Consider the following 14,531-nt stretch of genomic DNA (forward strand, 5'->3'; position numbering starts at 1 on the left):
ATTAAAGCGTAAAGTAAATAACGATAATGAAATTGCGAATAATAAAAGTGCGATAAAATAAACTTGCGATAATTAAAAAGTACGATAATTAAAAGTGCGATAAAATAAAATAAATAAAAGTGCGATAATTAGAAGTGCAATTAAATATAAAATAAAGGAAATTAAATATGAAATAAAAGAATTATGCTTATTTAAACTTCCGTAATCATGATGTTTGACGTGTTGATTTTAGTTTTATGCCCATGGGTTAATTGTCCTTTGTCCTGGATTATTCAATATGTCCGTCTGGTTTTTGTCCATAACAGTCCATCAGTCATAAATATAAATTGCAAGTGTCCTTGTCAAATTATTATTATACCCGAAGATAAATATTCCAACTAATTGGGGATTCGAATTGTAACAAGGTTTTAATACTTTGTTTAATGAATACACCAGGTTATCGACTGCGTGTAAACCAAGGTTTTACTACTTTGTTAACAATTACACCAATTACCCTTGAATGTAATTTCACCTCTGTTTTAATTATTCTAGTGGCTATTAATCCATTCCCGTGTCCGGTTAAATGAACGATTATTCGTACATATAAATACCCCGCCCATCGTGTCCGATTGAGTGTATATGGTAGTTTATAGGGACGCCCAATTGTAAATCTTTATATTAACATTAACAAACTTTCATTTAGTTAAACAAATATAAAGCCCATTAATAGCCCATAGTCTAGTTTCCACAAGTGTCGTTCTTTTGTCCAAACCCCAATTATGGTACAAAGCCCAATTACCCAATTTTAGTAATTAGCCCAACATCATGATTACTTCGTTTTAAATAAGCATAATAATAACTTAGCTACGAGACATTAATGTAAAAAGGTTGAACATAAATTACAATGATTAAAAATAGCGTAGCGTTACACGGACAGAATTTCGACTTACACCCTTACAACATTCGCTAACATACCCTTATTATTAGAATTATAATTAAAATTAAAATATAAATTATAAATATAAATATATTTACGTATGAAGAGGAAGAGAAAAAAAGATGATTAAAACTCGGCACAAAACTGGCTTTATATAGGACCTGACCAGCAATCTCACTCCATGCGACTCGCATGGATTTGTGCCTTTGGCCATGCGAGTCGCATGGCCACCCTGGATCCAGCCAAATTGGTTTGTTTTCTTCTTGCCGACGTAATATAATAATAATAATATATATAATATATAATTATATATAATTATATATATATTATATTATATTCTTGTGCATAGTAGACTAGATATTTTTGGTCCGTTGCGTCGGGCGTTTCTTCTTGGCTCAGGTCCCGGTTCCGGATTTTCGGACGTCCTCGCGTATTATTTTAAATCGCGTACTTTGCGTCTTGTAACTTGTACTCTTGTCATTTTGAGACGTTCCTCATCAATATTTTGAACCTTTTTAGTTGTATCTTGTACTTTTTAGCTCTTTGGACCTTTTTGTCTTCAATTTGTCGAATCTGCCTTTTGTCTTCACTTTTTAATATTTAAACGAATATTGCTTGTAAATCGAACAATACCAACTAAAATCTTGTCTTTCTTGGGGAATAATGCTATGAAATATATGTTCGTTTTTAGCATTATCAAGTAGTCCTAGTAAAACCAGAATGCATGACTTGTTTCTGGACGTATGAATTACGTGTCTTTATTGCCTTTGCTGAACGACTTGTGTACTAGCTAGAATTATCTTCACAACTATCTTGTATCAAAGTTATTGTGTGCTATATTTCATGCTTTATGTAAAATAAGCAGTATTGTAAGTTTGTAAAATATTGTATAAAAGTTTGAACGCGAAATATTATTATAATCAGTTTTTCAGATAGAATTGTAGTAGTTGAATTGTATATTAGCTACTAAGTATGAACTTAACGGGTAGGTACTACCCGAATTTAAACTTATAAAACGCTAATATGAAGAAAAAGCTTTTATAAATGAGTTCATATTATGCTACAAAATACTATTAACTACTGTTAATATTCTGTATGATTAACTTGTTCCATTTGACTATTTTAAAGGAAATGGCACCGACTACTCGACACACCGTGAATATGAATGAAGAGGAATTCCGTACTTTTCTAGCTTCAAACATAGCCGCAGTACAGGCTGCGCTACATACCAACAATAACCTTGGATCTAGCAGTACAGGAAATCGTGTAGGATGCACCTACAAAGAATTCACTGCCTGCAAACCTTTGGAATTTGATGGAACCGAAGGACCGATCGGATTGAAACGGTGGACCGAGAAGGTTGAATCGGTGTTTGCCATAAGTAAGTGTACTGAAGAGGACAAAGTGAAGTACGCTACGCATACCTTCATAGGTTCTGCGTTAACATGGTGGAATACCTATCTAGAGCAAGTGGGACAAGATGATGCGTACGCACTACCGTGGTCAGCATTCAAGCACTTGATGAACGAGAAGTACCGTCCCAGAACCGAGGTCAATAAGCTCAAGACAGAACTTAGAGGGTTACGAACCCAAGGATTTGATATTACCACGTACGAAAGACGATTCACAGAATTGTGCCTATTGTGTCCGGGAGCGTTCGAAGATGAGGAAGAGAAGATCGACGCGTTTGTAAAAGGATTACAAGAAAGAATCCAAGAAGATATAAGTTCACACGAGCCCACCTCCATACAACAGGCATGTAGAATGGCTCACAAACTAGTGAACCAGATTGAGGAAAGAATTAAAGAACAGACGGCTGAAGAGGCCACTGTGAAGCAAGTCAAAAGAAAGTGGGAGGAAAACGGTAATAAGAATCACCAATACAACAACAACAGCAATTACAATAATAATCGCAACAATTATCCCAACAATCGTAACATCAATTGCAACTACAACAAACGGCCCAACAACAACAACAACAACAACAACAACAACAGCAACAACAACAACAACAACAACAATAACAGCAACTACAACAATCATCCCAACAACAATAACAACCGCAACAACAACAACAATCAGAAGCAGCTATGCCAAAGGTGTGAAAAGTATCACTCGGGGTTCTGCACCAAATTTTGCAACAAGTGTAAAAGAAATGGTCATAGCGCAGTGAAGTGTGAGGTCTACGGACCAGGGGTTAACAGAACGAAAGGAACAAATGGTGTCGGAACGAGTAATGACGGAGCAAGTAGTGTCGGAGCAAGTTATGCCAATGTAGTTTGTTATAAATGTGGAAAACCGGGTCACATTATTAGAAATTGCTCGAACCAGGAAAACACGAATGGACAAGGCCGCGGAAGAGTTTTCAATATTAATGCGGCAGAGGCACAGGAAGACTCGGAGCTTGTTACGGGTACGTTTCTTATTGACAATAAATCTGCTTACGTTTTATTTGATTCGGGTGCGGATAGAAGCTATATGAGTAGAGATTTTTGTGCTAAATTAAGTTGTCCATTGACGCCATTGGATAATAAATTTTTACTTGAATTAGCAAACGGTAAATTAATTTCAGCAGATAATATATGCCGGAATCGAGAAATTAAACTGGGTAGCGAAATATTTAAGATTGATTTGATACCAGTAGAGTTAGGGAGTTTTGATGTAATAGTTGGCATGGACTGGCTGAAGAAGGTGAAAGCAGAGATCGTATGTTATAAAAATGCAATTCGCATTGTACGAGAAGAAGGAGAACCCTTAATGGTGTACGGAGAAAAGGGCAACATGAAGCTACATCTTATTAGTAATTTGAAGGCACAAAAACTAATAAGAAAAGGTTGCTATGCTGTTCTAGCACACGTCGAGAAAGTACAAACTGAAGAAAAGAGCATCAATGATGTTCCTGTCGCAAAAGAATTTCCCGATGTATTTCCAAAAGAATTACCGGGACTACCTCCACATCGATCTGTTGAATTTCAAATAGATCTTGTACCAGGAGCTGCACCAATAGCTCGTGCTCCTTATAGAATCGCACCCAGCGAGATGAAAGAACTGCAAAGCCAACTGCAAGAACTATTAGAACGTGGTTTCATTCGACCAAGCACATCACCGTGGGGAGCTCCTGTTTTGTTTGTCAAGAAGAAAGATGGTACATTCAGGTTGTGTATCGACTACCGAGAGTTGAACAAACTTACCATCAAGAACCGCTACCCACTACCGAGAATCGACGATTTATTTGATCAACTACAAGGCTCGTCTGTTTATTCAAAGATTGACTTACGTTCCGGGTATCATCAAATGCGGGTGAAAGAAGATGATATTCCAAAGACTGCTTTCAGAACACGTTACGGTCATTACGAGTTTATGGTCATGCCGTATGGTTTAACTAATGCACCAGCTGTGTTCATGGACCTTATGAACCGAGTGTGTGGACCATACCTTGAAAAGTTTGTCATTGTTTTCATTGATGACATACTTATTTACTCAAAGAATGACCAAGAACACGATGAACATTTGAGAAAGGTGTTAGAAGTATTGAGGAAGGAAGAATTGTACGCTAAATTTTCAAAGTGTGCATTTTAGTTGAAAGAAGTTCAATTCCTCGGTCACATAGTGAACAAAAAAGGTATTAAGGTGGATCCGGCAAAGATAGAAACTGTTAAAAAGTGGAAAACCCCGAAAACTCCGAAACACATACGCCAGTTTTTAGGACTAGCTGGTTACTACAGAAGGTTCATCCAAGACTTTTCCAGAATAGCAAAACCCTTGACTGCATTAACGTATAAAGGGAAGAAATTTGAATGGAAGGATAAACAAGAGAAAGCGTTTAAGTTATTGAAGAAAAAGCTAACTACGGCACCTATATTGTCATTGCCTGAAGGGAATGATGATTTTGTGATTTATTGTGACGCATCAAAGCAAGGTCTCGGTTGTGTATTAATGCAACGGACGAAGGTGATTGCTTATGCATCTAGACAATTGAAGATTCACGAGCAAAATTATACGACGCATGATTTGGAATTAGGCGCGGTTGTTTTTGCATTAAAGACTTGGAGGCACTACTTATATGGGGTCAAAAGTATTATATATACCGACCACAAAAGTCTTCAACACATATTTAATCAGAAACAACTAAATATGAGGCAGCGTAGGTGGATTGAATTGTTGAATGATTACGACTTTGAGATTCGTTACCACCCGGGGAAGGCAAATGTGGTAGCCGACGCCTTGAGCAGAAAGGACAGAGAACCCATTCGAGTAAAATCTATGAATATAATGATTCACACTAACCTTACTACTCAAATAAAGGAGGCACAACAAGGAGTTTTAAAAGAGGGAAATTTAAAGGATGAAATACCCAAAGGATCGGAGAAGCATCTTAATATTCAGGAAGACGGAACCCGGTATAGGGCTGAAAGAATTTGGGTATCAAAATTTGGAGATATGAGAGAAATGGTACTTAGAGAAGCTCATAAAACCAGATACTCAATACATCCTGGAACGGGGAAGATGTACAAGGATCTTAAGAAACATTTTTGGTGGCCAGGTATGAAAGCCGATATTGCTAAATATGTAGGAGAATGTTTGACGTGTTCTAAGGTCAAAGCTGAACATCAGAAACCATCAGGTCTACTACAACAACCTGAAATCCCGGAATGGAAATGGGAAAACATTACCATGGATTTCATTACTAAATTGCCAAGGACTGCAAGTGGTTATGATACTATTTGGGTAATAGTTGATCGTCTCACCAAGTCAGCACACTTCCTGCCAATAAGAGAAGATGACAAGATGGAGAAGTTAGCACGACTGTATTTGAAGGAAGTCGTCTCCAGACATGGAATACCAATCTCTATTATCTCTGATAGGGATGGCAGATTTATTTCAAGATTCTGGCAGACATTACAGCAATCATTGGGAACTCGTCTAGACATGAGTACTGCCTATGATCCACAAACTTATGGGCAGAGCGAAAGGACAATACAAATGCTTGAAGACATGCTACGAGCTTGTGTTAGTGATTTCGGAAACAGTTGGGATCGACATCTACCCTTAGCAGAATTTTCCTACAACAACAGCTACCATTCAAGCATTGAGATGGCGCCGTTTGAAGCACTTTATGGTAGAAAGTACAGGTCTCCGATTTGTTGGAGTGAAGTGGGGGATAGACAGATTACGGGTCCGGAGATAATACAAGAAACTACCGAGAAAATCATCCAAATTCAACAAAGATTGAAAACCGCCCAGAGTCGACAAAAGAGCTACGTGGACAGTAAAAGAAAAGATATAGAGTTTGAAATTGGAGAAATGGTCATGCTTAAGGTTTCACCTTGGAAAGGCGTTGTTCGATTTGGTAAACGGGAGAAACTAAATCCAAGGTACATTGGACCATTCAAGATTATAGATCGTGTGAGACCAGTAGCTTACCAACTGGAGCTACCTCAACAACTCACTGCTGTACATAACACTTTCCACGTCTCAAATTTAAAGAAGTGTTTTGCTAAAGAAGATCTCACTATTCCGTTGGATGAAATCCAAATCAATGAAAAACTTCAATTCATTGAAGAGCCCGTCGAAATAATGAATCATGAGGTTAAGAGACTTAAACAAAACAAGATACCGATTGTTAAGGTTCGATGGAATGCTTGTAGAGGACCCGAGTTCACCTGGGAGCATGAATATCAGATGAAGAAGAAATACCCGCATTTATTTCCAAAAGATACGTCAACACCTCCAACTGCTTAAAATTTCGGGACGAAATTTATTTAACGGGTAGGTACTGTAGTGACCCGAACTTTTCCATATTTATATATATATTAAATGAAATTGTTATTTAAGCAGTTGGAGGTGTTGACGTATCTTTTGGAAATAAATGCGGGTATTTCTTCTTCATCTGATATTCACGCTCCCACGTGAACTCGGGTCCTCTACGAGCATTCCATCGAACCTTAACAATCGGTATCTTGTTTTGTTTAAGTCTCTTAACCTCACGATCCATTATTTCTACGGGCTCTTCAATGAATTGAAGTTTTTCATTGATTTGGATTTCATCCATGTTCATAAATTCCAAAAGTTCTAGTTTCATAAAATCAAGAATACTTCCAAGATTGCAAGTTTATTTCCAAGTTTTCTAAATCCATTCCAAATAATCATCCAAGATCAAGAAACCTTTGTTAATTACAGTAGGTTATCTTTCTAATACAAGGTAATAATCATATTCAAACTTTAATTCAATTTCTATAACTATAACAATCTTATTTCGAGTGGAAATCTTACTTGAAATTGTTTTCGTGTCATGATTCTGCTTCAAGAACTTTCAAGCCATCCAAGGATCCTTTGAAGCTAGATCTATTTTTCTCATTTCCAGTAGGTTTATCCAAGGAACTTGAGGTGGTAATGATGTTTATAACATCATTCGATTCATACATATAAAGCTATCTTATTCGAAGGTTTAAACTTGTAATCACTAGAACATAGTTTAGTTAATTCTAAACTTGTTCGCAAATAAAAGTTAATCCTTCTAACTTTACTTTTAAAATCAACTAAACACATGTTATATATCTATATGATATGCTAACTTAATGATTTAAAACCTGAAAACACGAAAAACACCGTAAAACTGGATTTACGCCGTCGTAGTAACACCGCGGGCTGTTTTGGGTTAGTTAATTAAAAACTATGATAAACTTTGATTTAAAAGTTGTTATTCTGAAAAAATGATTTTTATTATGAACATGAAACTATATCCAAAAATTATGGTTAAACTCAAAGTGGAAGTATGTTTTCTAAAATGGTCATCTAGACGTCGTTCTTTCGACTGAAATGACTACCTTTACAAAAACAACTTGTAACTTATTTTTCCAACTATAAACCTATACTTTTTCTATTTAGATTCGTAAAATAGAGTTCAATATGAAACCATAGCAATTTGATTCACTCAAAACGGATTTAAAATGAAGAAGTTATGGGTAAAACAATATTGGATAATTTTTCTCATTTTAGCTACGTGAAAATTGGTAACAAATCTATTCCAACCATAACTTAATCAACTTGTATTGTATATTATGTAATCTTGAGATACCATAGACACGTATACAATGTTTCGACCTATCATGTCGACACATCTATATATATTTTGGAACAACCATAGACACTCTATATGTGAATGTTGGAGTTAGCTATACAGGGTTGAGGTTGATTCCAAAATATATATAGTTTGAGTTGTGATCAATACTGAGATACGTATACACTGGGTCGTGGATTGATTCAAGATAATATTTATCGATTTATTTCTGTACATCTAACTGTGGACAACTAGTTGTAGGTTACTAACGAGGACAGCTGACTTAATAAACTTAAAACTTCAAAATATATTAAAAGTGTTGTAAATATATTTTGAACATACTTTGATATATATGTATATATTGTTATAGGTTCGTGAATCAACCAGTGGCCAATTCTTACTTCTCGACGAAGTAGAAATCTGTGAAAGTGAGTTATAGTCCCACTTTTAAAATCTAATATTTTTGGGATGAGAATACATGCAGGTTTTATAAATGATTTACAAAATAGACACAAGTACGTGAAACTATATTCTATGGTTGAATTATCGAAATCGAATATGCCCCTTTTTATTAAAGTCTGGTAATCTAAGAATTAGGGAACATACACCCTAATTGACGCGAATCCTAAAGATAGATCTATTGGGCCTAACAAACCCCATCCAAAGTACCGGATGCTTTAGTACTTCGAAATTTATATCATATCCGAAGGGTGTCCCGGAATGATGGGGATATTCTTATATATGCATCTTGTTAATGTCGGTTACCAGGTGTTCACCATATGAATGATTTGTATCTCTATGTATGGGATGTGTATTGAAATATGAAATCTTGTGGTCTATTGTTACGATTTGATATATATAGGTTAAACCTATAACTCACCAACATTTTTGTTGACGTTTAAAGCATGTTTATTCTCAGGTGAATACTAAGAACTTTCGCAGTTGCATACTAAAATAAGGACAAGATTTGGAGTCCATGTTTGTATGATATTGTGTAAAAACTGCATTCAAGAAACTGATTTCGATGTAACGTATTTGTATTGTAAACCATTATGTAATGGTCGTGTGTAAACATGATATTTTAGATTATCATTATTTGATAATCTACGTAAAGCTTTTTAAACCTTTATTTATGAAATAAAGGTTATGGTTTGTTTTAAAAATGAATGCAGTCTTTGAAAAACGTCTCATATAGAGGTCAAAACCTCGCAACGAAATCAATTAATATGGAACGTTTTTAATCAATAAGAACGGGACATTTCAACTTCCACTGGGGAATCTCTGGTTGAATCAGTAATCCTGATGGCTTCTGATGCTCAGCCTTGACTTTAGCGCAAGTCAAGCACTTCTCGACATAAGTAGCAATGTCAGCTTTCAAGTTCGGCCACCAATAATATGCCTTCAAATCTTGGTACATCTTATCTGATCCCAGATGAATTGAGTATCTCGACTTGTGTGCTTCCTCCAACACTAGTTCTCTCAATCCACCAAACTTTGATACCCATCCCTTTGAGAAATTCAACATCAACATTCTCCTGTTTCATAGCTTCTTGTTGTGCTTCGTGGATTTGTGATGTGAGATTCGTACGGACAACTATGTTAAGCGCTTTAACCCTAAGAGGTTTCTCTCGCTCCTTTCTGCTCAAGGCTTCTGCCATAACATTCGCCTTGCCCAGATGGTATTGAAGTTCGCAGTTATAATCATTAAGTAGTTCCATCCAACGTCGTTGTCTCATGTTGAGCTGCTTCTGATCGAATATGTGTTGTAAACTCTTATGGTCGGTGAAGATAGTGAACTTGGTTCCAAACAGGTAGTGTCTCCACATTTTAAGTGCAAAGACAACAGCTCCTAACTCAAGGTCATGCGTAGTGTAGTTCTGCTCGTGAATCTTTAACTGACGCAATCCATAAGCAATAACTTTGTTTCGATGCATAAGCACGCAACCCATTCCTTGACGTGAGGCATCACAATAAACAACAAAATCTTCACTTCCCTCGAGTAGAGATAATACTGGTGCAGTCATTAACTTCTCTTTCAACAACTGAAATGCAGTCTCTTGCGGTTCTGACCACTCAAACTTCTTGCCCTTATGAGTCAATGCGGTTAATGGTCGGGCGATCTTAGAGAATCCTTCAATGAATCTCCTGTAGTAACCAGCTAGACCCAAAAATTGCCTAATCTGCGTTGGCGTCTTTGGAGTTTCCCAATTCTTAACCGACTCAATCTTTGCTGGATCGACCTATATTTCATTGGCCCCTACAACATGGCCAAGAAATTATACTTCTGGTAACCGAAAGTCACACTTAGAGAACTTTGCATACAACTGCTCGTCTCTAAGCATAGTCAGCATCGAACGTAGATGCTGCTCGTGCTCTTCTCTGTTCTTGGAGTACACCAATAAATCATCAATGAACACAATGATGAATTTATCTAGGTATGGCTTACACACACGGTTCATGAGGTCCATGAACACTGCTGGTGCGTTCGTTAAACCAAACAACATCACTGTAAACTCATAATGCCCATAACGTGTTCTAAACGCTGTCTTCGGGACATCAGCTTCTTTGACTCTCAATTGATGATACCCGGATCTCAAATCAATCTTTGAATAACAACTAGATCCTTGTAGCTGATCAAATAAGTCATCAATCCTCGGTAGCAGATACCGATTCTTGATTGTTAGCTTGTTCAATTCTCTGTAGTCGATACACAATCTCATCGACCAATCCTTCTTCTTAACAAACAGGACCGGAGCTCCCCAAGGCGAAGAACTCGGTCTAATAAATCCCTTATCTAACAACTCTTGCAATTGACTAGAAAACTCTTGTAGTTCTGGGGGTGCAAGTCTGTACGGTGCGCGAGCCACCGGTGTCGCTCCTGACACTAAGTCTATCTGAAACTCAATTTCTCGATGCGGTGGGAGACCATGTAATTCCTCCGAAAAAACTTCAAGAAATTCCTTAACTATAGGAACGTCTTCGGGTCTCCTTTATTCTGGTACAATTTGGCTTACATGAGCCAAGAACGTGATACATCCCTTTCTCACATACTTTTGGACTTTCAAGCAGTTAATGAGATGTAATTGTGAGCCATTCTTTTCACCATAAATCATCATAGGTTCACCGTCAGCAATAGGAATATGAATAGACTTTAGGTCACAGACCACCTCGGCTTTGTTATCAGCTAACCAGTCCATTCCAACCACAAGGTCAAAACTTCCCAGTTTAATAGGTATCACATCAATGCTAAAAGGCTTACTTTCTAACGTCAAATTACAATCACGATAAATCTTATCAGCTCTCATCAAGTTACCATTCCCTAGTTCTATGGAATACATGTTATCTAAGGAAGAAACAGGTTTCTTAACATTGTAACAAATATCCTTTGATATAAAACTTCTATTAGCGCCAGTATCAAACAAAACATAAACAAGTTGATCATCAAGTGAAAATGTACCCGTGACTAGCTTTAGATCATCACGAGCTTCCGCAGAATTGATGTTGAACGCCCTTCCTCGAGCATTCCCATTGTTGTTCTTAGGACAGTCCTTCTTGAAATGACCCAGCTGTCCACAACCATAACAGTTCTTACCACCATTAGCATTGTTCGCGTTGCTTGCAGTGCTGTTGTTGTTGGTGTTGCCGTTGAGATTAACCTTGTAATCTTTTGACAAATGACCAAACTTCTTACACTTGGTACAGGCCAGCAATTTGCATTCCCCACGATGGTGCTTTCCGCATCTTCCACACAATGGTAGTTTTCCCTTGTAATTCGTGTTGGACGAAGATCCCTTCTCAAAGTTACGGGGCATCTCTTGCTTCTCACCTCGATTCTGTGCGAGATTTCCAGTATAATTCTCACATCGTTTCCTTTTCCCATTAAATTCATTTCCTGTAACAGGCATCTCTTTTCCTTCCAATCGGCTCACTTGCTTCATTCTATTTATCGCCATGTTGATGACTCCGAGTATTGTCTTTGGTTGATGGGAAAGGACAAAACCAAACACTTCTATCGACAATCCCGACATGTACCTCTCGATTGCTCTTTCCACTGATGAGACTAAATGTGGTCAAAGCAACGATAGCACCCGGAATCGGTTAGTGTAACTAGCAATGTCGTTTCCAATGACCCTTAGGTTCAGAAGTTCATTTTCCCATCTTATCCGCTCTCGTCGGGGACAGTATTTCTCAATCGTGCAATCAAAACCTGCAGCTAATAGAGCTTCTGTCACACGCTGGTTAACGAGTTCTTCCAATTGAGCCTCGAGCATTTCAGTAGTAAACATGGCCTCCTTCTACACAAACGATACATTGAGGTAAGATCAATGAAAAACAGAGTTATTAAAAATATACTAGCAACGAGTGTTGAAGACTAGTAAATAATAGTACGAAAAGATTCGCTAGTAGTGAGAAGTAGTGATAGTAGTGATAATAGTGTTAGTAGTGTTAGTAGTAACACTAGTGGTAGTAGTAGTGGTACTAGTGTTATGTAGTGATAGTAGTAACACTAAGTAGTAACATTAATGACAATAGTAGTAGTATAACATAACACAAGTATTATGATCATACAAGTTACTAAATGCAGAATATTACCGCATGCAATAAAAGATAATAGTTACCAATAGCATAATCCACCATTAATATAAATAAAAATCCAGAAGTGATAAACCAAATTCCAAAGTAATAAACCAAACAATAAACATAATGTGCTAATAGCCCGGTTTATAACACCCGGTAAGTCTTATATAATCAATTAAAGAAGATATGGCGGATGAAAAAGGAAAAGAAGCTCATGGTCAACCACCCTTCACTTCCTCTTCTGTCAGGTACGGAAGGCAGGTCCATCATTCCTCGGCCTATTTCGTTCTGCCTCTAACGCAGCAACCCTGGCAGTTAAGGCTGACATCAATCTCGCCATCTCAACGAACCTCGCTTCAGCCTCGTACGTATAAGTATTTGTACCTGTGACTCTTTCCTCCATCCTCTCTAGATCATCGGGGTGCGGATATGTCCTAGCAATATCGCTCAAGGCATTAACACGATCAACAATATCCCTGTTATGGTTAGTATGAACCAAATCCAATGCATAAAGGTTCACGGGATGGTTAAGTATCCGACGCGGAGCAGGTGCTGGTGCTGGGGCTGGAGCATTCACCTCAGCCACACTGGAGTCTGATGTGTGTTATCGTGTATATTATTTATCAATGGAAAATACCGGCTGCTGACTCATCCACATGCGGTCATTATGATCCCGCTGATCACCCCGAAAATTATTAAAATTATCTGAAACACCAATTTGAACGTTATCAACCCTCGAAACCAAGTTATCCCAAGTTTCTTGAGAAATACCCCACGGCTGACCCCCTGCAGGCACATTCGGAGCAACCGGCTCCGCCTCATCACCTCCTTGAACATTACCACCAGCCTCGGGCTCTTGTGGCTCAACATATGCGACCAAGCCGACTCGATTTGCATCCCACATTACAAAACGCACATTAAGATAAAACCTTATATTGAAAGGTTTCATTACTTGCAATGGGTTGGTCAATTTTGTACACCTGCTAAAATTAATGTTGAAAAATCGTGCAATCTTCGTAACAAAATGACCACCCAAAAGTGGCCTCGATGAGCGTGTCTCCCTTGACTGATTAGATAAATACGTAGCAATTAACATACACAAATCAACATGCGCATTAGCCCGAAATCGATGCATTATCCATAACTCGATAGAATTAACTTTATCGTTCCCATTTCTTCGTCCACAAAAAGTACACGACAACAGTTTATGGAGTAACCGTAGCTCTCTGCTTCGAATATCGGACCCTTTCGACTCATTAGACACAAATGGAGTCAAACCCGAAATTTCACACCAAAAGTCTCGCTCGTTATAATCGTCCTGATTCCCGAAAAACTCAGTTTCTTTTTTCAAATAGCGTGTTAAAGACTTCTCATCCAATTCTTCGTACAAATTAAGTGCTCGAGCCAAATCAATTCTACTCATGGCTCGACTTTCTCCTCCTAAATGAAATGTCAAAAAGGCTTGATCCGTCCCATCCCTTCGAGAATGGAAACTTAAAGAGGAGAAAAACTCAACAACTAACTCACGGTAAAGATCGTCTCTCAAAGAAAAAGCACGTTCCCAAGTGCCAAGATCAACCCCTTGTCTCGACATCACCAACATATAAGCAATATCTTCCTTTATCTCACTAGATGCACTATTCAACTCATCCCAACTAAAATACCAGGTCGCTTGAATATTCCGAGCTGAAATGTATCCAAAATGTTCCGAGAATTGCTCCTCAACTTTTTGCAACCAAACCTCCGGATTAGTTCTTCGCTCTTCATCCCTTCGGGATTGAGCCGTGGAGGATGATGGAGCATCAATTCTGCTTCTCTACACACATGAAACAAAAACCAATCCAAACACAAAACATTGAAAAGTTAGCGTTAGGACATTAATAAAAAGCAAACCAACATGTTCCACATACTTGCATCAACTACCATTAATACTCGTTGCAATTAGGCATTTAGACAAAAGCAAGTATTGAAAACATA

This window comes from Rutidosis leptorrhynchoides, chromosome 6, assembly GCF_046630445.1.
Source record: "Rutidosis leptorrhynchoides isolate AG116_Rl617_1_P2 chromosome 6, CSIRO_AGI_Rlap_v1, whole genome shotgun sequence".
Taxonomy (NCBI): domain Eukaryota; kingdom Viridiplantae; phylum Streptophyta; class Magnoliopsida; order Asterales; family Asteraceae; genus Rutidosis; species Rutidosis leptorrhynchoides.